The sequence below is a fragment of the Pteropus alecto genome, unplaced genomic scaffold (genome assembly GCF_000325575.1).
Source record: "Pteropus alecto unplaced genomic scaffold, ASM32557v1 scaffold7, whole genome shotgun sequence".
Taxonomy (NCBI): Eukaryota; Metazoa; Chordata; class Mammalia; order Chiroptera; family Pteropodidae; genus Pteropus; species Pteropus alecto.
The window spans coordinates 58,268,996-58,292,547 of NW_006494614.1; the positions used below are offsets into that span (position 1 = coordinate 58,268,996).

The following is a 23,552-nucleotide window of genomic DNA, read 5'->3' on the forward strand; positions in this document are numbered from 1 at the left end:
GGTGGCAGAGTTATCTAGGAGGAGAGCCGCTGAGCAGGGACCAGGTAGCACTGGAGTGAGTTGGAGGTGTTTTCTAACTCTCCCTCCTTCTCTTTCCTTCCTTCCTTCCTTCCTTCCTTCTCTTCCTCCCTCCTTCTTCAGTATTTACTGAATGCCCTTGATGTACTAAACACATTTTCGGCACGTGGAATATATCACTGAAGAAAAAGAATAAAGATCCCCATGCTGGTAGCACTGACATTCTAGCAGGAGAGACAATAGGACAAATGATAAGTAAATCACGAGTATTTTAAAAAGTGACAAATGCCATGAGAACAGCAAAAGTAGAGTAGAATAAGGAGGCTGGAATGCTGGGGTAGTAGGAGGCAGAGCAACTCGCTAGTGCTAAAAATGGTCTGAGAAATGTTTCAGAGACATGGCAGAAGGAGTTGGAGGGCACACTGCAGTTGAACAGGCCAGAAGTCCATCCTAGCTGTGCCCCACACATGTCATTTACGTGAATGCATCACCAACTTCTCTCAGTTCCATCATCTTTAAAACAGGAATATTTGTATCTGCCATGTTGTGATATGGGGAAGAGTAAATAAGACACTGTTGAGAATATCATTAGTTCGTTTATACCACTCCTCATTAAAATAACAATGACAACAACAACACAAAGGATTTGAAATAGTAGTGTGTGTAAAGCACCAAGTAGTGCATGTAAAGCAGAACCTGGCATGTGCTGGGTATTCAGTACATGTGCAAATCTGTAATCAAAAACTAAACAAAATGAAAAAATCTGAAAACATAAAAGCTTGAATGTTGCATTCTTACAATGCATAAGGTACTGTTTTAAATGCTTCATGGATATTAGCACATTAAATTCTTACAACCCTTCGAGGTACTATTTTATGCCCATTTTACAGATAATGAAACTGAGGCACAGAGAACTTAATTTCTAAGGACTGATAGCTAGTTAATGCTGGAGGCAGGATTTGAACTCAGGCATTCTACTTCTGTAACTGTACTGGAGTTATTACTCAGGCCCCAGGATGTAGAAATAAACCATTCATCCATTCATTCGACAAATATTTATTGATCATCTACTATGTGACAGGTCTGTGATAGCACTGAAGATACAGAGGTAAACAAAATAAACTGAGTCCTTCCCCAGAAACATGTAGGACTCACACTTTATCTACCTGAGAGATTCGAGTCTGAAAAAACATTCTTTAATGGGATGACACATTTATGCTCCAGAATTTCTGGCTGTGGCCATGAATATAAATATTCCACCCCCTTATTGGACCATGAGCACTAATGTTGGGCTGCAAGCATATGGTAGATTATCTTTATTCATATGAAGAAGGCTGCTCTTTCTTTTGCAGAGTCCTTCCCAGTATGTCCATGGGCCCTGCCTCTACCGATAAGGGGTGAACCTTGTGACTTTTAGACTGTGATCTCCTCATTAGATAAAGCCATCAATTATAGCAGAAATGATCATTATTGGCAAGCTGGAGACCAACTGCTGTCAGAGAGGAATGGGCTCCCACGAAAGGTTGAAAACTGATGAGTATTTAATCCTTGAACTTCGACAGCAACAATATTAGTTGAAGGTCTGTAATGCATTCACAGTTCTCATCTGACATTTTCCTCACATCATTATTTTTCTGGTTTTACTTTCAAATTCTCCATAGGATCATTGACATGAAATTCTGAGAGGAAATTTGGAACATTAATGACTGTTTAAAGCAAATGAGTAAGTGTCCTTTCCAAGAGGAAATTACCTTTATGGTGTTGGCATAAGGCTATTTTTAAAATTTATACTAATGAGGAGGCAACACAAGGTAGATGACTAAATTTTCCAGGCTTCGAGCTGGCCCATGCAGCCTCTGTGAATACAGCCTGGGGTGGGCTCTGTGTGCCCTTGAAAGGCTGGTCCTAGGTGCAGTGAAAAGCCTGTTTTCTCAGCATTCTTTTTTTTCCATAAGTGATTGTTGAGAGCCTTGACAAGCCAGACATGCAGTTGGACACTAGACTTAGAACAGTGAGCACAGCCATGGAGCTTGCTGTCAAGGGAAAGAAGACCCTCACCAAGTAATACCACTCCTAGATGGCTGGCTGTAAATATAAATAAGTGCTCTAAAAGAGGGAGAACAATATTCTATGGCCTCGAATAACAGAGGACTCTGACCCTATTTGAGGTTGGGTGCGGTTATGGAGAGCTTCCCCAAAGAAGAAATACTTGCCCTGAATCCTGAATGAAATATAGGGTCTAGAGAGGCAAGGAACCAGGTGGGAGGAAATTGTTTCAAGGAGAGGAAAGAACAAGGGTTCTAGGAAGTGTGTGTTCCCTTCGAACCATTCATATTTCCTGATCCTGGGGTTCTAGCCCCAGTGATGAGAGAATCATGCCCCCTACTGATTGGCTCCCACCCATAGAACAAAGGGGTTTTCCTCGGTGATATCTATAGATATATAGCTAATGTGTTTCGAGTGCTTACTATATAACAGGAACTGGTCCAGATGTTTTACATGAATTAACTCATTTGACCTCTAGAGACATTAGTCTCATTGGATTGGAAAAAGTGACATTAATAACAAACAAAAGAGAACCTAGCTTATTCATTACACCTATATTTGTTAACAAACAAACACACAAAATATGAAGGCTCCCAAATGTCTATTAAAAGGGCAACAGGAACACATGCAGAAATGAGTGCTGTGCATCTCTGAAAAGGAATGAGGAGTATGGCTATAAACTATTTGGAATAATCTTGAGATATACTATGCAGGGGGAAAAAGTAAGTTGGAGAAAAACGTGTAATGTGCTACTGCTTATCTACAGAGGGAAGTAGATGTAAATTTATATACAAAATTTTTTTTTTAAGAAAAGGGGAGTTAAACCAAAATATATTTTTAAAGGATTACTATACCAATGATCTATTTCTGTGCAATAAAATTAGTGGCTTTAAGTACGAACATTGTTATCTCTCATAATCTAGGGTTGTCTGAGCTCCATGAGGTGGGTCTTGGTTATGTTTGCAGTGAGTGGCTGCTATTGGAATCATCTGGATCATCTAGAATCTTGCTCATTTACGTGTCCTGGTTCAGAGTAGGGAGACTCAGGCTAAGGTGGGGCTGGAAGAACTGGGGCTCCCTGGGCATCTTTCTTCCTCTCTGTGGTCTTTTCAACTTGGAGGCTTCTGGGAAACTGGTCTTATATGTTTGTTTGGTTAGGGCCCCAAAAGTGTATTTCCTGAGAGAGGCAGGTCAAGCTGTCTTAGCTTTTATGATTTGTCTCAAAAGTTATATAGTGTCAGTTTTGCCACAATTTCTTATTTTGAGACAGTTATAATGTCTACCCAGTTTCAAGTGAGTTGAGGAGGTAACAGATAACCCAGAGAGGAACTATCCCCAGTGACTTTAAAATACAGTAATTTGACTGTATCTGTTAGTGGGATATACTTTAATGGCAATTAAAAAAAAAAAAAACTAACTAAAAAGAAAAATCTTAAACTGTTTTCAATAATGCTATTGGAAGTTTCATTGATATTGCTATTGTTATTGCTATTGTTGTGTATATGGAGAATTAAGCAAATGAATAATTATGTTAGCTTTGAGGAGGCTTGGTATCTTGAAGTGTGGATGAAAGAAGAAACAGATGTAAGATCAATGGAGTTAATTTAAAAGATTGGAGCCCAGAATTAGAATTATCAATATGAGTTCATTACATACTCTGTCTTAAAAAAGTTGTACATGTCTTTATTAAAAAGGCCTAGAAAGAGTGACCACTCCAGTGGCAATGAACTTCCTTAGCAAATAGATATGGTCTCTAATGACCATTCCTCAGAAAATAAACTAAGCCTCCTTGTGTAAACGGTTAACTTCATCTGTAAGCAGGAAAGGTACCACATAAATCTGTAAAATCTTGTCATATTAAAGAGCAAGACAGTTACTTGATGCTCTTAGGGTCATGTCATTTAGAGACACCAGCATCAAGAGACCAAAGATGAGACAGTTTGAGCACCAAAACAAGATTAGTGATTTCAGTGGATTGAAACATATCAAATATGTTAAAATCTATATGTTCATGCTGATATGGAAGAACAACATTACTTACTAGTCACCTTTCAAAGATGATAGAGACCAACTCATTATTGTAGAAATTGGTAAATGAAGGAAAAGAACCACTTACCCTGCCTTTCTTTTTAAGAAGCCCAGGGTGAGATAATTATACGATTAATAAAGGGAGTTTTTCTTTATAGTTAATAAATGATGAAAAAAGATAGAATTAGAATATCATGAATTTGCAATTCCTTCTTAATGAATGGATATAGGCAATGGCCATCAGTGGTTGCTAACATAAAAAGGGAGACCAGCAGACATTTTTATTTCCTGAAGGAAATTCATACCCACCACCTATGAAGTGGTCTTGAGCCACAAATATTGAACCTGAATCAGATCATGCCTCCAGCATATAACTACCTCTTTATAGGAAACACAGCGGGTAGGTGAGCATGTTCAGTGACATCACAGGGATACAATCAGTCAAACTGACACTGTGAAAACAACCCAGATTATTCAATGAAAAAGTGCAAAGTCAAAAAAACATATATGATTGGGAGTTCTGTGAATTAAAAAACCACTTAAGAGATATATCAATTAATCAGAACGTTTTGTCCTAATTTGGATCCTAATTAAAAATGAGCTATAAAAATAATAAGATACTTAGGGAAATATGAATATATACTGGATATTTGATGACATTTACATTCTTGTTTTTTTTGTTCAGGTACAGTAATATATTGTGCTTGCATTAGAAAAAAGGAGCTGTAATTTTTACAGACACATTATAAATATTTACAGATAAATAGTATGATATCTGAAATTTTCTTTAAGAAAACCTGGGGAAGTGGATGGGTATTCATTTGAACCAAGGGCAGGCATGATTTAAATGTTGATATTAAATGATGGATACAGAGAGATTCGTTATGAGATTCTCTCCACTTTGGTGTTTTTTTTCCTTTTGAAATGTTTAATATGAAAATATAAAAAAAAATTGAAAGGGATAAAGGACTTTTCCCCCACCCCAAAGGGCTTTTCATCTATGATTTTTAGTTAGTAAATATCGGAAAATGGTCAGACAACAGAGATGCATCTCATTTAGCCAGATCAGTGAAGGAGGGCGCTCAGCTCTTCAGCCACCTTCTGCGACTCTGTGTGCCCAAACTGAATTCACCAGGAAAATGTGAGGAGCCTACTTTGTGTTCTGCCATTTTAAGTAATGCCTCACTTTCTAGGAACAAAGCAACTCATTTTTTTTTTCTTGATGCTTCAAAAACCAAAATGATAGAAAAACTTCTCATTAGCTGAAAATTGTTTTTGATTCAATTTTGAGTTTAGTGAATCGTGAGGACTAAAATCTCCTTGGCCTATTTCTCCCAGATCTAAACAATCTTAACAAATATTTTCAAATGCATTGTTGGCTAAGGGAGAGGCGATTTTGATTTGAATTACTTTGCTATAAATAGCCACACAAGAGCCAAATGAAAACCTGAAAACAGAGAGTTGCTTTTGCATGAAGTCAGACTATTTTAGAACTGCAGTGTCTCCTATATGGCAGGAGGCTTAAATTGACCAAGTCAAAATTCTGATTTTAATAATGAATGGGGAAGAGGATATAAAATGGTTGTCTGGTTTTTATTTTCTGCATACAATCTCAAATTTAATCCCAAACTTGAAGCGTTGATAAAATTTTAAACATTTTAGTAATTTTAAATTGTTCAATGCTGCACGTGATCAGAACCTCAATCATTTAAAAAATAGGTGCTTCTATTATATGTATGTGAATAAAAAGTCCTCCAGAAAAGTTAAATTACCTCTCTCGTCTCAGGAATAGAATCCCAATAACTTCCAGATTGAAGCACTTATGGGAGAAAAATAGGTGAAGTGCTCCAGTAATTTTAAATTGCTGCTTACAATAAAAAGTACCTGTAAATTACTGAATGTGGCAATTTGTTCCATAAGCTTTTTTGATTTGCAAGTAACTTAGTGGATTTGCTGGTGAAACACTTTGGCAAGTACCTTAGATAATTTCAAGACTGAGTATACACATCTAAATGTGATTAAAGTGTGACATTAGCAGGTACCGACCACAGGAAAGTGAGGTAGGTTTTCAAGTTTCAACAGCTGGGGAGGCTGAGAAAGACTATAGATGACTCTCAGGGGACCTGGAAAAGGCACTAAGAATACAAAATTAAGCTAATTACAGAAAAAAATACCACATGGCTGGCATTGGAATGATTCATCAAGCCCCTGGCATGTTCTGCTTACCCTCTGCCTAATGATAAAGTAGTGGTTATTTCTGACTGGACACCTTTGGTTTATATCTGTCTCACCCAAGCAATACAGCTTTAGCCTTGCTCTGCTGGTGCTAAATTTCTTTTTAAAAATAATAATGTTAATCTGGTAAAATATGCATGATGGGCTTTTAGGAGGAGACTGAGAGAGTTTCACTTTGTAATTTTCCAGACACAGTGCCTTACTTGTCTTGTGAACTCCTTTCCTATAGATGTCTTCACCTTTACTGTTTTGGATAAAAATTTATTGTTTAGTCACAAGAGTACTTTGGTTACTGGCTCTGGAGTCAGCTGCAGTCTCCAAGGACACAAAGGGGTCAGTCTGCAACCCAGAGAGTGAGGGAGATGGAGCCAGGAGTTCTGAGCAGCGAGCTTTAGCAGATGATTGGGAAGGGGCTTCATGATGATTTTCACAACATAGTGATGATATAAGGCCTGTGCTGTAAGTCAGGGTGCATAGAGAGGTGTGTCCCTCCCTTCGTAGAAGTATGCTGTAGAATTGAGGGAATCCGTAGCCAGAGCTGGGCCAGCTTCCTTCTGGCCAGTGTCTGAACTCTTTTGTTTTTGGCCTCACAAAATAGTTTCCGCTGTGGGGAAACTGAGACAAGACATGCACCCTCCAGGGAGAATCGGGTCTAAAAACTGCTCTAAAAGGACCCTCAGCATCAATGCCCTTTTCACTCCGACAGAATAGGCCAAATATCGGTTGTGTTCTCTGAACAGAACAACAATGGATAAGGGCAAAGTAATTGTGAGAATTTAATGTATGGGGATATTACGGTGTAGTTATGGTCAAGTGTGGTATGAGTATGGCATGGAGGCAGAGATTCCTGTTTGTTTATGATCAGATTTATCACCCTGATAGAGATAGAATATTCTCCCTTAAGAGGTGTGGGATAAGAGTGGAGAGACCAACCTTCCAGGTTTGCCCAAGACCAGCCCACTTCTAGCACTGAAAGTCCTGTGTCCCAGGAACCTTTTGGTCTCTGACAAACAAGAACAGTTGGTCATACTATCTTGAGAAGTTAAAGAGGATTCATTTTCTAGATGAGTTTAGCCTGCTAGTTTAGCTCAATGGTATTTGATTAGAAAGGCTTCCACTAAGATGAGACTTTTAGTACCGCCCCAGAACCATTTCTGGAGCTGCATCCAGGAAGAGATCGCAGGAGTTAGAGAGGATGCTGGACCCCAGACAGCTGCTTCCTTCACAGTAACTCCTTTTGTATTTGTATTATGAACCAGGCTTTGAGATAAAGTTTTATATATCAGAAGCTTCCTCAGGGTTGGAATGTTTAGGCTGGGGCGATGGCTTTAGAAAACGGTAGAGACAAGGGATTTATGGATTGTCCGTAAGTGAGACTGGCCCATGAAAAACGGTTAGAAGGGGTTAAGAGAATCCGGTCAAGTCAACCAAGGACTTGGCAACATACACACACATGTGGACTGGAGAAAGACTGAGGAAGCACATCAGTGAGGAAGCAACCTTTGCTTTTGACTTAAAGTTTCTTTTTATCTCCCCTCCCTCCAACCAAAGTTCTTCTCTGTGCAGATCTAGAGCCAGGAAACTATAAACTTTGACACCATCTGACTAGGATGATGGACATGGAAATGTGCACTTTGGGAACCCTGTCCACCTCCCTGTCTGCCTCCCTGTCATACCATTTATAAACTGTTGAGTTCCAGGAAGGAGGGGCCAGAATTGCATTTGCCTTCAACCCACTTCTGTTTTCACCACTACCCAAGAGGAAATAATTTGATTTGGGGCTACAGGGGGTAAGGCGGGGAAATGACATTGGAAGCCAGAGAAAATCAGCAAGAAAATTACTAAAAGGAAGAAAAAAATCTAACTGACTGCATATTACCTACAACAAAAGTTAATGAAATTCTGCTCCTTCTTACACAGCTGTATTCAGTTTGTTTTACATTGTTTGGTATGTAAAAGGATTTGGCTTTGTGTTATAGAACTAATTGCTTACTAGATATTACACGGATATCAAAATACTTTATAAATATTAATTAATCTTCACCTAATTCCCTGGCAGCACAAATAACCAGTGGCATATTTATTGAATATGTAAGCAATAATCTGATTCTTAAAGACTTGTTTTCTCTGCAGAACCTTTCTCATCGTTTTCATGTGTCAAAATGCTTCACCTCCTTTGAGAGCCATATCACATGTTATTTCCATAATAATCGTTAGGAAAATAGTAGTAAAGATGATTTTAAGAATAACCAGCATTATCATTTACTGAATATCCACCTTGCCAGGCCCTGGAGTAAGCATTTCACAGACATTTCATTTAATCCCCACAATATTCCTATGAGGAAAATATATCACCTTTTTTTCCCCTTAGAAGACAGAATAAAATTTCCTAGAGCTGGATCATGGCAAGAGTAGGATCCATATTACACTTTTTATATAAAGCTAATAAGAGCCGCTATGCTGCACCGTTTCTGACTTTCATATTTGGAGAATATACTTGGTCGTATGCTTATTGACTCCTCCATTCATTTATTCATTTGAAAGAATCTATTTGAATGCCAGCTATGTGAGAGACACTGTGCTAGGCCCTATTATGGTATGCCTCATGCTGAATCTCCAGTAGTAATAATGGAAGTCAGCATTTTTTCTCTCCTTCCATCCTTTGTGGTTCCCAAGAGCAGTGAGCGGTGTTGTTTGCATCAGACATGGTACCTGGCACAATGAACCTTCTTGAACAGATGGGGAGCGACACAGTGGAAAGGAAGAAGAGAATCTACAGTTTTGTTTGTTTTTAAATGGGTGAGGGATGGGAGAACTGAGAGGATGAGAGAATTCACTCTCTTCTTTCCTAAGGCTCATCATACATGCATATATGTGTGTGTGTGTGTGTGTGTGTGTATAAACCATATATAGTTACATATTTGTGTGTACTTACCTGTCAGTGTCTTAGTATCTCAGCATTCCCTGAGGGCAGGGGCTATTTATATCAGTTTCTGTTAGTATCTATCTACTGGTTAGTATTGTATTGGGTACATAAACATTTGCTAAATGGATCTGAGTCATTCCACACATGGAGGAAGGCCAGTTAAAATGGTATTACATGTGTATTATAACGGCTATGGAAAGAATTCCAACCCCAGACATAGTCTGGCTCTTTTCTAGAATGCACAGAACTTTTATATGGCAAGATGTGGAATGGGCCATTGAAGGAAAACTGTCCCATTCATAATATTGCATATAAAAAGGTACCTGGTGTTATAATGGGCCTGCCATACAGAAGATGCTTAACAAGTCTTCCTTGGAGCTGAAACTGAACCATGTCTTTCTTGTGACCTAATTCCCTGTTTGCTCTCCCTTACTATCCAAGGCCTCGCTTCTCAAAGTGTGGTCCATGCACCAGCAGCATTGACATTACGTGGGAGGTTGTCAGAAATGCAGAGTACCAGGTCCTACCCCAGACCCGCTGAATCAGATCTGCATTTTAGCAAGATTCCAGGTGATTTGCATGCACAGTGGCTTTGAGAAGCCTTAATCTAGGGGCTTCTTTGCAGTCAGTGATTATGATTTGCAAATTGCCTGTATTTCAGAAATCTCAACTGAAATCATATATTTATCCTGGGCTAGTTTGACATCAAGTTTATCTGCTTTCAGCCAGAATTCTATTAACTCAGTTTAACTGGTTATCTAAGATGCTCGTATTTGACAATTATGTATATCTTTGATCTTTTTTATTAAGTGGCAAGGGTGGGGAGGCCCTGGGAAATGAAGTAATTATTACTTAATAACTGCTGTTTGCTTGGAAGAGCAAATTTTTTCAAAGAATGAAAGGCATCAGAAGGAAGCAACCCAAACAACAACACAAAGGGTTCCTGATGACGAAAGGGCTGAGGACCCCAGCTATGGATCAGATTGCCCCAAGAAAAACCAGCCATAAAATAAATACAAGACAAAATAACAATCACATCCAGGTCATTTCACTTATGAAACAGAAAGGGAAAACAGGAAACGAATTCTCAAATACAAATATTTCTGTTGATCCACATGCTTTCATGGGGCCAGCATTGTGAAGGCAACCTTCCTAATAACTAATTGAATTTCTCACCTTTTGTTCAAATGCCTTGCCCCCTTGGTTTTTAAATAACATCTAAGGGCAAAGAGGATCCAGGACTTTGCAGAATGACTTTTCAGGATGCAATGACATACAGAAACACCCATGCTCCTAGGTCCCCTCTGCTAATGGTGAAATTATATCAAGGATGACCTTTTGAAGAAATAAAACCCATTATCACATGGAATGTGGAAGCTATAAAAGATCAACACTTGGAAACCAAAGCAAAATCCCACATATGATAAATTAATTAGAATAGAAGTTACACAAAACCTAGACCTTCTGTGTGACCGCTATTTTATAATTACCTCTTCTTTAAAGGCGGAATGGAATCTTTTATGTATGAAGATGTTACTGTTGACCCTAAATGCATTTGGAATCAAGGAGACATTTTTCATATATTGAAAATAAGATTTGATTGAGTGCTTGCGAGTGGCCTAGTGAAATCTCATTAAGCTACTGTTTATTTTAATTTCTTATAAATGAATATTAGCCACTAATTATGAACATGAAACCAGTCAGAAAATAAGTTTTTTAATGTCTAGAGTTTGCGTTCCAACCCTAATGAGCGCACTGTCTTCTTCATAGTTTTAAATGTTTTACAGCAAATAGGTACTTTGGAGTAACTTTCCATTTCCTCCTCCTCTTCTTCCTTCTTTTTGTTGCTCTATTAACATGGCTGTAAAAATCCATATGAAAATCAGAAAATGCAGTCTACTAAACATATCTATAGGCAGTGTGAAACCTGCTGTCATTATCCACAGTTATAATTAGATTTATAAATCATGCACAAGATTCGTAGTGAAATATAATCTAATACTCTTTCGACTACCACCACCACAAAAAATAAAAACAATAGCAATTTGAAATCATTTTGATAACATTGCCATGTTACAATAAGCTCATACATCTAGATCAGTCAGCACTGTATATTCTGAAACACAAATGGATAGAAAGAAAATGAATTTCTTGATTATCTAGCGGGTGCCGACCACTGAAATGGTATCAAAATTTGACTGCACCAAGGAAGATGGGCAGATTTTGATTCGGATGACAACTTCCATTATTGGGCAGCAGATGTTAGGAGGCTGTGTTGGGAAGAAATCTGATGTTGAATCCAGCAAACATCATAAAAAAGTAGCAATGGAGTAACAATGTCTATTACATGGACCAGCTAGAAGGATATGACATATTTACAACAAAATTCCCATCTTGGAATTATACCTTCTTATGCCTAAAACGAGTCAGTATGTTGTGGTAGCACTCTCACATGGCAGACCACGAGAGAGCTAATGTGAGAAGACAGGTGACACAAATCCATCCCCCAAGAGCCTTCTCTAATTTGTACAGCAACAAAACATCTCAGACTTTCCAGAGATTTCTGATTTCAAATGTTAATAATATGAATAATTATGTAGTGCTTCCTTACCATGTGCTAAGCACGTTAATGTGTTTGTTCTTCACTACCCTTATCATGGATGCAGCTAACTTCAGCCCAGGAAAAGAAAATGTCTTAGTAAAAGCTACATACATAGTAAATGCTGGCATGACGACTCATGTCCAAGTTTACTTGATTTCAAAGTCCAAACTTAATACAAGAACATAATGGCCTCTTGCTATATCATGTTGATCCCATGGACTCACTGAGTTGTCAAATTCTTAGTTTGGAAAACATACTCTGAATGTGTCCCTCTGGTCTTCCATTAACCACCCAAAGGACTTGTGTTGCTTTTGCAATTAGTGGAGATGGAAATTTGCTCCATTTCTGTTCTTCTCTGTGTAAAGGAAAGTGTCTAATGCCAACTGGACCATTTGGATGGAATCTATCTTCAGTCTACTCCAGTCCCATAGAATTCTCAGGGGACACCTGCACCGGAACCAAGGCTTGAAGGAAGACCTAACTCTAAGAAAGCCTATAGCTCAGGGTCTACATATGGGAGAAAAGAGGTTATGACCATGGTGAGGGTCTTTTCACAGTTGATACCATTACAATGTGAAAAGATCTTATAGGATAGCCTTGAACAGAAGATAGGCTACAACTGCTTTGCATTTCCTATATTAATAACCCTCTTCATCAAAGGATTACTTCTTGATGCACTGAATACAATTCTTGCTACTGGGCCCTCGAAGGTCTTGTTTCCCCGCACCTGGCAGGCTGCTTGTATCTTTCAAATGAATTTAAAGGTCAGTGGCTCATGCATGAAAAACAGGGGCCTGCACGAGATGGCTGAGCTACAGACAACCTTTTGTCATTTGTGCTGAAGGAGAAGTGAGAGAGATTCAAAACCACATGGAGGCCCCAATCTCTTATGCATACCTTTGTTTATTCATCTGAAAAGCACCTTCTCAAGGCCAGTCATGGTATCAGGGCTATCTGACATGACCATGCAGCCATAAGAAAGACTCCTCTAAAAAAAGAGAAAAGGAGAAAACACAAAGGCACCTTACATTGCTGAAGCCTGTTAGTTAAGAATATGAACTTTGGGGTCCCACAAATCTTGGTTCAAGTCCCACCTTGCCTCTCTGCAGCTGACTAACTTTGGGTCTGAGCCTAAGTTCTCTCACGGTTGTCACTTACCTGATATATGTCAGCTCACACAGTCGGCTCCACAGAAGTGGACTGCTGGGTCCATGGGACTGTATGTTGGATGTTTTGAGACACATTATCGTCTAGAACAGTGGTCTGTAAACTGTAATCTATGGGTCAAATCCATCCTGGCACCTGTTTGTATACAGCCACACGCTAAGAATGGTTTTTACATTTTTAAGTAGTTACATTTTAAATGCTTATATAAATACCTACATAATATCTTCAATTTTGCCTCTCGATTTATAAAACCTAAAGTATTTACTACTTGGAGTTTTAAGAAAAAGTTAGCAGACTCCTGTTCTGGAGCAGTGTTATGTAATAGAAATCTAATTTGAAGCACAGATACAATTTTAAATTTTCTGGTAGCCATGTAAACAGAAGTAAAAAGAAACAGGTGACATTATTGTAATATATTTTCTTTAACCTGATATATCTAAAGTAGTATCATTTCAACATGTAAGCAGTATAAAAATTAAAATGAAACATTTTACATTTTTTTCATACTAAGTCTTGAAATCCAGTATGCATTTTGTATTTACAGCACATTTTATAGGCACATGTGGCTTCCAGAGTTTGAACCAATTTATGCTGCATCTAATGTTCACAGAGAAAGCACTGTGAAAATTTTGGTCCCTTCTCTCTTTTCAAGATCACACAGCACCTGGATTTAAAATCCTTGTCTGTCCCATCTTTTGATGCAGGAGCTGCATTCTAAGCGGCAAATAAAGACCCCACCCAGTAAATTTCCTGGGGAAAGTGAATCCAGTTGCTATATTCCTTGATCAGATAAAATGATCCTTACCTCTAGGAGGTAAGCATTACTCTTGTTCTGTCACTTCCTAATCCACTGCTGTTTCGTTGACTCACAGGGGTGGTAGCTATGTATAACCCTAGGATGCTAGATTGTGAGGAATCCCTCTGCCATGACAGAACTGAGCAGTGGCCTCATCACTCCTGATCTTCAGAGGAAACTTTTCCCAGGCTCTGAAGGTTTCAGCTCACACAGAGGAGGCCAGAACTGCCTTGCTGTGATGATCAGTCTAGATACATGCTTGCCTCCAGCAAACCGAGGACATTTAATTCTTGGCCAGGGTTTGATCAACTTGATCAGTCTGTGACAATAAAATGAATATACATCTTGGTCACACCAGGAAATCTGCCCTGCATACACCCCGGGAGATCATGCTCCAAGCCCTAGATTCTCTGTGTACAGCAAAACCTCATTTGCTCGGGTCCCGCGCATCAGAATTTGCCATGATTCATTCATAGCATGTGTGAGGTGTCTTTAGTAAAATGTTTGAAATGTTTCCTTTCTTTGTGGCATTCCAGGGCTTTGAGTTCAAATATAAGCCTTGTATGTAGAAGATGCTTCATTCATATTTATTGAATGAGTGAGTGACTGAATGGCAAATTGTCCCTACTGCAGTTCCCAAACTTAAGGGACCCTGAAATTACAGGGAGGGCTTGTGAAAACACAGATTATAGAATCCCACCTCCAGATTTTCTGACTCAGTGGGTGTGAGGTGGAGCCTGAGAATTCACATTTCTAACAAGCTCCCAAGTCACATGGAAGCTGCTGGTCTGACTGATATCTATCCTCATACCTCATCACTCAACTCCGGTTGAAATTTCCTGTTTGCAAACCTCCCCAGATATCTTATCCAGGTCGAGGTTTCTCCAACTTAAATCTTTTATGTATATTGAACCACATTCTCTGTAGTTACTGACTTTTATTTAAATCAATTTACTACTTGGCACAAATATATTTAGAAAGGAAATTTTCTATCATTACCCTAAAAAATCAATATTGCTTACTATAAATAGGAGGTAAGCATTAAAATAGACAATTATTAAAATAAAAAAATGTTCATCTGAGTATATTGCCTAAAATCATTCTACATACCATGGTGGTATATATAACTCACTTTGAGAAAAAATGATGAAGGACGTCAGGCCTAAAGGGATCTTTTTCTTCAAAAGAACACAATTATGTTCTAGAGTAATGCAAATGATAGCATCTTGGCATTTTCTGTTGCTGCCTTTGAACAGCAGACATCATGTTCCATTCTGAGGCCACTAATGCTGAGTGTCTGCATTCTGTAACACCTCGGACGTGGCTTAGTAAGGAGCCTATCCAACTCACATCTTTGTGACAAGACGAGCTGAATTCAACTCAATCAATAAAGTCATTCTAATTTGCATTTTCATAACCCACCCTTCCCTTCTCCAAGTGTGATTTTCATTTTTAGAACAGCAGTTCAGTCAATGGATATGCATTCCCTTTAAAGGGACATTTATCACCCTCGAAAAATCTTATTGCCAAATCTGAATAGTCTTTCTTAACAACAGAGACTCAAATTCACTGTCAAGATTAAGAGGTGGAGCTCGAATGCGCTTTGTGGGAGCATCTCATGATAAAATAGATTACAGTCTTAAAATGGACGAGCCTTTGTGGTGGAAGTCAAACATATATACAAAATGTCCACGTTTCCTGTAGACCTTTGTGCACTGTGAATGAGCACAGAGGACCAATCCTGGAACTGGAAGTGAGGCCACTTGGATTCTCCGTCAGGCAGGTTCAGCTGAGTGACTTGAATGAGGTACAGAAACTCACTGACTCTTAATTACTTCATCTTTAAAATGTTTGTGATAGTGATGACTGGGAGGGTTGCCAAACTCAGAAACTTATGGTGAGAAGTAAATGGTAAAGTCCATGTAAATTGCCTCCCCTGGGTTCTGGCACAGAGAAAACAAATGAAATACAGATCTGTTGTTCGTATCAGGGACCACCTCCAGGCTCAATGATTTGCTAGGAGGACCTACAGGACTCAGGATATAGTCATATTCATGGCTGAGTTTATTACAGGGAAAGGATACAGAGCAAGATAAGCAAAGGAAGAAGGTGGCTGGGGTGAAATCTGGGGAAACCAGGCATAGATCTTACCAGTGGAGTTGCACAGGATGTGAGTAATTCCTCCAGCTATGAGTTGTGATACATGTGAAATGTTGCCAAGCAGGGAAGCTCACTAGAGACTGCGAGCCACTAGTCTCAGTGGTAGCTGAGTCACATAGGCACCTTCTGTCTGGTACGCAGCAAAATTCCAGGCTCCTAGAAGGAAGCAGCTGCTCAGCACAAACCACACTGTTTGTACAAACAGTTTAGGCATAATGAGATACCCTTATCAGTTTAAGTGGTGGGAAACCTCCTGAAATCCACTGTCCAGATGCCAACTTAGAGCCAACCTTGCAAGCATACCTTTCCAAGGCTACAGTTCCAGACTTGCTCTTTTAATGCTTTTTGTACAGTGTCATTGGCCATAAGGCCTCTCCTCAGTCTCGAGTCTCATCAACCATGCTGCCTTCTAGCTGTCCTAGCCTCCCTCCCATCACCAAGCATCTCCCTGCAACAAAGCCGTGCCTTTGTTCTTGTTACTACCTCTGCCTCAAATGCTCCTCCCTGACCTTGGCGTGACCAAGTCCTCATCATTGTCATTAAAGACGCTTGCCTAACCTCCATCTAACGTCTTTCTTCCTATTCCACCATTCAGTTTTAATTTCTCTATAGAATTTATCACTCTGAAATTATCCTCTACTTATTTTTTACTTGATCATCTCCTCCACTGGATTTAAGCCTCATGAGGCCAGAAAACATATCTGTTCTGCTTAATATGTTATCTCCAGTGTCTAGTACAGGATTGGAGGTAGTAAGTGCCCACTTAATATTTGTCCCATGGATATTGGAAATTATTAGGAAACATTTAATTTTTCTCTAGCCCAAAGAACAAACAAAACCCCTAAGCCCTTCCTATTTATGAATTTAAAGTATTTCCTTTGGGTGTTGAAAAAAGTTTCTAAAAAATATTGAACTTGCAGAAAATTTACCCATGAAGAGGCTGAATGCCTCTGAGCTTTTCAAATCTCCCATCCTTCTACAATCGCACTTTCTCTGCAGGAGCCTAATTCATGGAAGGCTGCTTACAAAGCTCGAGATTTTGTTCACAGTCAAAGTAATTGTGGGGTGCCTCTCTTTTCAGCATTCTGGTCTAGATTCTCCTAGTAGTTCTCCAGTTTTGTGATTTATGTCACAGATAAGCAGTGTGTTGAGCAGCTTCCTTGGCCTCTCCAGGTCCACTCTTTACACTTCCCTACCTTGCCTTCTGTCCTATATGGAGTTCCCCAGCCCTCTGCCTTTCAGTGGGCTTAGTCCAGGTGTCTACAAACTTTTTCTTAAAGGGTCAAATAACACATATTTTAGATTTTGCAGGCCATATGATCTCATTCACAACCACTCAACTCAGCCATTGCAGCATGAAAACAGACATAGACAATAAATAAATCAATGATCATGGCTGTGTTCCAATAAAACTTTATTTACAAAAACAGGCAGCGATCTGGATTTGGCCTATGGGCAATGATTTAGCCAATGGGGGACTAGGATAAGAGAAAGGGAGGAGAGTATGTTTCTGTAGGATGCTGTGTTCCTCCATTAGGGATCAAGGCTCCTCTCAGGGAGCCCCCTCCATGCAGCTCTCTTCATCAGGTCTCCTCTCCTGGACCTTCAGTTCTTAGATGAGATAAAGGTGTCCCACAGTTACTGAATGTTTCCCTGTGTCCCTTCTCCCCAACCCTGCCCATACTTTTACTAGTTCCTGTTTCTTCTCAGATGGCTCGGTCTTAATGTGCCATCAATTCTCTTTTGGGGTTAGGGTACCTGAGGCTGAGGAGTTTCCTAGGATATGCAAGTTTAGGAGCTAAAAAGCCCTGACAGTTCCAAGAAAACCAGGGCAGTTGGTCACTCTAACTGGGACCCAGATATTACCCCCCAACCCCCGCTTAACCCCTTTCCCACTGTCTTAGTTGTAGTTGCCAGAACTTCCCACTTGGATGCTGGCCTTGCTGGCCACCTAATAGATAGATGGCCTCATCAGGTATCATAACGTATACCTGTCTGCTCTAGCTTACTCATCCTTAGAACAAAGTAGCTGATGTCTGAGTATCTAAAGAGACTTTAGTGTAGTCTCCCAGATAAGTGTTGAAGCCCTTTACATGATCATATTTTGCACTGTATAATTTTTGATGATTGCTTTTCCTCCAAATAATACTATGGGTGAGATATACTATTTTTCCCTAAGAAGAGTCAGACTTACTTTGAAAGAGCAGTAGGATTAACAGAAACTTTGATGATTGCATTAATCCAGCTTGAATTGAAAATATCCCAAGGACTGACTCATGAAATTTCAGGTAATTGAGCTTGCGGACTGAAGTAGACATGAGAAAAAATATATATAATGTTCTTTTCAAACTATTTCGGCTCAGTTGTTTTCTTCTCAGCTTAAACCCTGCTTCATAGAGGGAAGAGACTAGTTATCCACACCTAAATTTAATGCAGTAATGATAATAGAGGGGTGTTGTGACTTAATATATTTTTATTTCAATATATATTTTTTGTTTGTCTTCAGTGAGAAACAGGTTGTAGAGGCTTCTTGCCTATTGTAGGGATTAGGGAGGAGGGTGATCCTTTGACACTGCCATGAAGTTGATGGAAAGGATGTCCTCAGTGTTTGGAGACCAGCAATAAGCCACTTTTATTACCTTAAAATGTCTGTGCCTTTGAACAAGCAGGCCAACTAGAAGGCTCTGATGCTCTGAAAAAATATGAACTTGAGTAATGGAGCAGGCTGACTCAGCTCCTCAGAATCTAGAAGATAGTAAATAGGGAAGCAGTTTCAAGAGCCAAATACTGGAGAATTTTTGTGGTGGTGGTTATTTCACTGCAACAGAGACAACTTCTCTGCAACCCATTCAAGGGAAGCTTTCTCTAGGAATATTAGATAAAGAATGGAAACTCAGGTGCTTGGGGTAGCCAAGAAGGTAATGTAAAAGAATGAAGAGGTCTGGGTGTAAGAAAAGTCTGTATAAAGATGATTACAAACTAAAAACCACTTTCAAGTTTAATTTAGGAAATCAACACAACTGTGCTAATAAAAGGCAAATGGTACTCATTGTTGGGGAGTACCATTTGAGAGGGGAGTACCAATAGAGAGGGGCATAGACTGTGGTTATCCGGGGATGAAGCTCTGCCCATTGGGAGCATATTCTTATCATCTGTGGAGTATTTCCCTGTTTGACTCCAGTGCCAATGCTATTTCAAATCTAGGTATTTAGTAAAAATACTTGGTATTTAAATGTTAGCAATTAATCCACAAACTGAAGGTCATCTAACAGATAATAGTGGCCATATGGGGCCTGTTGGCCATCACAGTCTGCACCCTCTGTTAAAACATGTTTGTCCTAAAAACAAAGTCTGTAGCTGGTGTTTGGCTGTCGAAAGAGACTCTAGTGTGGCTGTCGTGTCTGTATTCTGAACATTACTGTGGTACTACAGACAAACTTTCAAGGTCAAGTTGATTATCCTCCAGCTTAACAAAGCAGCAGCTCCCTAATTATTTCAGAAGGCAGGATTATCTCTGATCATTTGAGTTAGGACTCTGGATAAAACATCAAAAGTAACATTTAAATAACACACAGTCACAAATCAAGGATTCATTTCATTTTCTTTTACTAAAAACCAAATTATGGTGGGCCGTTTTGCTCCATTAGTAAGGGTTTTCCAGGCTATTTTAACTCATATGTAGTGTAACCCCATCCTTGATTACAAAATGTCACTTTGGGGAGGGAAGCTCTTCTTGGTGTCATGGTGTTTCATGTTCATAAAAGCCCTGCAAAAATCCAGGGAAGTTTTTGGCCTAAACAACCAGAATTAGGAACTGGCACGCCTAGTCCTGAGCTGGAGCTGCTTAGCTCATTGGTTTCTCTCATTGGTTTCTCTAGTGACCTTATTCCCACCTTGCAACGTTGAGTTAATTGTGTCTCCAGTTTTCAGTTTCTACTAGATTATTTACTCTAGTAAATAATTGTATTTTAAAGGTAGGTGTTTACATATCAGCCTTTCCTATTGTGCTCTGTGTTCCTAAAGGGGTCTTGTCTTACTAATTTTTGTATATCTTGGCACTTACGCATAGTAGGCATTTCATAAATGTTGCTTACAGCAATGAATGAGTCCTTCAGAATATGATTGATTGGCATGTAAAGAGCAGTTATTGCAATTCTGTCTGATTCAAGCAAACAAGAATTTGGAGAAATTTTTATCTAAACTGTACATCAGGCAGTTAGGTTTTAAAGAAAAGATGCAAATTTTTATGCTCTGCCCTGGGGGAAGATATGTGGTATTCTGCTTAACATAATCAATTCCTTGACTTCAACACAGATTTTTGTTGGGTTTATTCTTTTCTTCTGGAACTTTCAAAAAGAGAACCTTTAACAGAAAAAAATAATTTAACAAGATAGACATTTAGTTCAATAGAAGAATTTTCCTGGTGTGAAAAAATAAATTACAAAGGGACTTCGCCTCTGAAAGATAATTAATAAAAACCTTCTGGTGTGATGACAAATCTGACATCTTGTCTAATGTCTAGCAGAGAAGAAAGTGTTGAGAGTTGCACAGTTAGAATAAAATGTTCCACTTCACAGCAAGGCCAGCCAGGATCTGATAATTATTTCTAAGCAAGAAAAGGTCATAGTTAGTCGTTAAATTGACACAACATGAGGACTGTATATGTAACTATTGACCATCTGTGGAGTCTTCTTTTAGATTTCCTGATTTCACAGGAAATATTCCCAGAAATGTAGGTGATTATGAAATGACACCCTCTTGGACATTTGGTTTTGTTTGTTTGGTTGGTTTTTATTTCAGCTTTATTGAGGTATAGTCAACAAATAAAATTGTAATATTTTTAAAGTGTATATCGTGGTGACCTGACACACTTTGTATACTTTGAAAGGATTTCCCCCCGTCTAGTTATCTAGTTAATTAACACATCTATTAACCTCACATACCTATCCCTTCCTTTATTTTTATTTTTATCTTTTTGGTGAGAACAAATGAGTTATATCATCACAGCAAACCTCAACCGTACAACACAGTGTTATCAACCATAGTCACCATGCTTTACATCAGATCCTCAGACCTTATTCATCTTATAGCTGAAAGTGTGTCTCCTTTTACCAGCCTCTCCATATTTCCCCCACCCCCAGCCCCTGACAACCACTTTCTACTCTTTGTTTTTATGAGCTTGGCTTTTTTATTTTTTTTTGATATTCCACACGTAAATGATACTATGCAATATTTGTCTTTCTCTGACTGGCTTATTTCACTTAAAATAACGCCCTCAAGTTCCATCCATGTTGTTGCAATGGCTGAATAATAGTTAATTATATACACACACATACACACATACATACATACATACATACATACATACATACATACATACATACATCTGAGTGGCACAGGAATGTCTCTCAGAGGAGTCCATCTAGAATAAAACTGTTGAGGTATTTAGCTAGCTGCCGCTTCCCAGCATCGAGGGCAGCGCTGAGGGCTGGACCCGGCGTATTAGGTCCTCTGCTTTCCCCCATGCTGCTTGCCCTCGCATTAACTCGGCTCCTAAAGGATAAGAACAAACCCCAGAGCAGAATGTGAAAAGACTGAGGACAGTCTGTGGGGCAAGTCTGAGATGTTAGGGAACTGTTCACTGCAGCAGTGGCTGAGATGGGAAGCTGGCCAAGGTAATGGACTCAGGCACCAATCTTCTAGTGGGCTGAATCCTCAAACCTCAGACCCAGTCATTTAGTAAATCTCCCACCCACGGATTTAGAGTTTTACGTGCAGACCAGACAAGTCTTCAAGTGCCTGGCACACAGTAGGTATTTAATATTTGCTCAGTTAAACTTCCTGGAACTGCTAAGGCTCATCCAAGTGTGTTTCATATAGGGATTTCTTTGCTTGACTTTAGGGAAGGTTTTATCTGGCATTTGGCACCACTAATCTAATTATTATTTCACAGGTACATGTAAACATCACCAATTCTAGGGCAAGTAGAGCCACTAGTTTCTACTAAGGGCCAGCTATCCAATTCTTTTTTATTGGATTAACTAAAATTCTTACAAAATTGTATTTTAAAATTTACCCATTGAATCTAGTGGATTAATCCTGGAATATTAATAGTAAAGAGTTAGTTCCATTTAGACAAAAGTTATGATTTCTTTGACTAAATTATTTTTGGCTCTGTTTAGCCAGACTCAGGGAGGACATGCCTGGTCAAGTCAATCCTATTTTGAGATGACAAAACACTTTCAAATAATCTTGAAAACAACCCAGAGCTTGTTATCCCTGCCAAATTGCTCCCTGTTTCTTCAACTGGCATGCCTTGGTGTTTGCACTTACCAAACCCCTGCATGGAACATCCTTTCTTGTACTTTGTCACTTGAAAAATGTCAGTCATCTTTACAATATGGCCTCATCAGTGACAAGGTCCCAGTTCCTCATCCAAAGAGTATGCGTTTCCTTCTTCTGTATTTCCATAACATTTTACATATACTCCTCCATATTAATATAAATAATAATAGCAATTGGTAGCATATAGTACTAATTATGAGACAATTCCTGTCTTAAACCTTTTGATTTATGTTAACTTATTGAACCTCACAACCAATGAGGGTAGATACAGTTATTGGCTGTATTGGCTGTAGTGTACAAATGAGGAAACTAAGGCACAGAGAAGTTAAGTAATGTGCCCAGGGTTGCACAGCAACTAAGTGGCAAAATTGAGATTTGAACCCAGGTAGTCTAGCTTGAGAATCTTTACATATTTAGGAGGGGTGTGTGTGTGTGTGTGTGTGTGTGTGTGTGTGTGTGTGTGTGTATTTCCTTTTCCAGCTTCTAGAGGCCTCTTGCATTCTTGGGGGGCAGCTCCTTCCTATACCCCCAAAGGCAGCAGTGGCAGGTTGAGTCTTTCTCACACCAGATCACTGAGACCTGGCTTTAATTATAACATCTTCCTCTAACTCTTTAACTCTTTCTTCCATTTCCAAGGATCCTTATGATTATGTCTAAATAATTCAGGATAATCACTTTATTTTAAACTCAGTGGATTTCAACCTTAATTCTTCTTTGTCATGTAATCTGACTTAGTTTCTGGGATTAGGCTGAGGACACCTTTGGAAGATCATTATTTTGCTTCTTCCCTTTTAATAATTTGAGGAAAACTTATGAGTAGCATTTCATTTCATATGAGGTCTATAATGTTGGTCTCAAATCATGTATGAAGGCTACATCAGGACTCACCAAACTGGAAGTGTTCTCCTCCTTTATTTTCCCAAGAATTACGAAATTATTTCAAAGTGTCTTTATCATTAATGGCCAAGAAGGTGGCAGGTATTTTGTGTTCCTGGGGCTGTAAAACACCAGGAACATTTTAAGGAGGTCCAATTTGGTGGGAGTGTGGATAACATGAGCTGACACTCACAGTGAGGGTATCAGTGTGCACCTCTGTGTGTGTGCACGTGTGTACGTGAGTGGACATTGGTGTGCATGTGCATGTCTTTGAAGTACCTCTTTTCTCCATGCTTTCTCTGTAGACATTGTGCCTTTATAAACACTTCCAGGACTCTGGGGTTTTAATATCT

The 23,552-nt window shown here is 39.1% G+C and overlaps 1 protein-coding gene and 1 long non-coding RNA gene across 3 annotated transcripts in view; one reads left to right on the forward strand and one right to left on the reverse strand.

Annotated features, from left to right (window-relative positions):
• Positions 1-23,552, forward strand: part of CDH13 (cadherin 13) — a 962,058-nt gene that overhangs the window by 179,763 nt on the left and 758,743 nt on the right. The gene's annotated exons all lie outside the window — the stretch shown is intronic.
• Positions 10,983-14,171, reverse strand: LOC112474585. The gene is made up of 3 exons (XR_003044426.1): positions 13,828-14,171; positions 13,014-13,157; positions 10,983-11,114 (listed from the first exon to the last, which is right to left on the reverse strand). It is a non-coding gene; the product is annotated as an uncharacterized LOC112474585 (long non-coding RNA).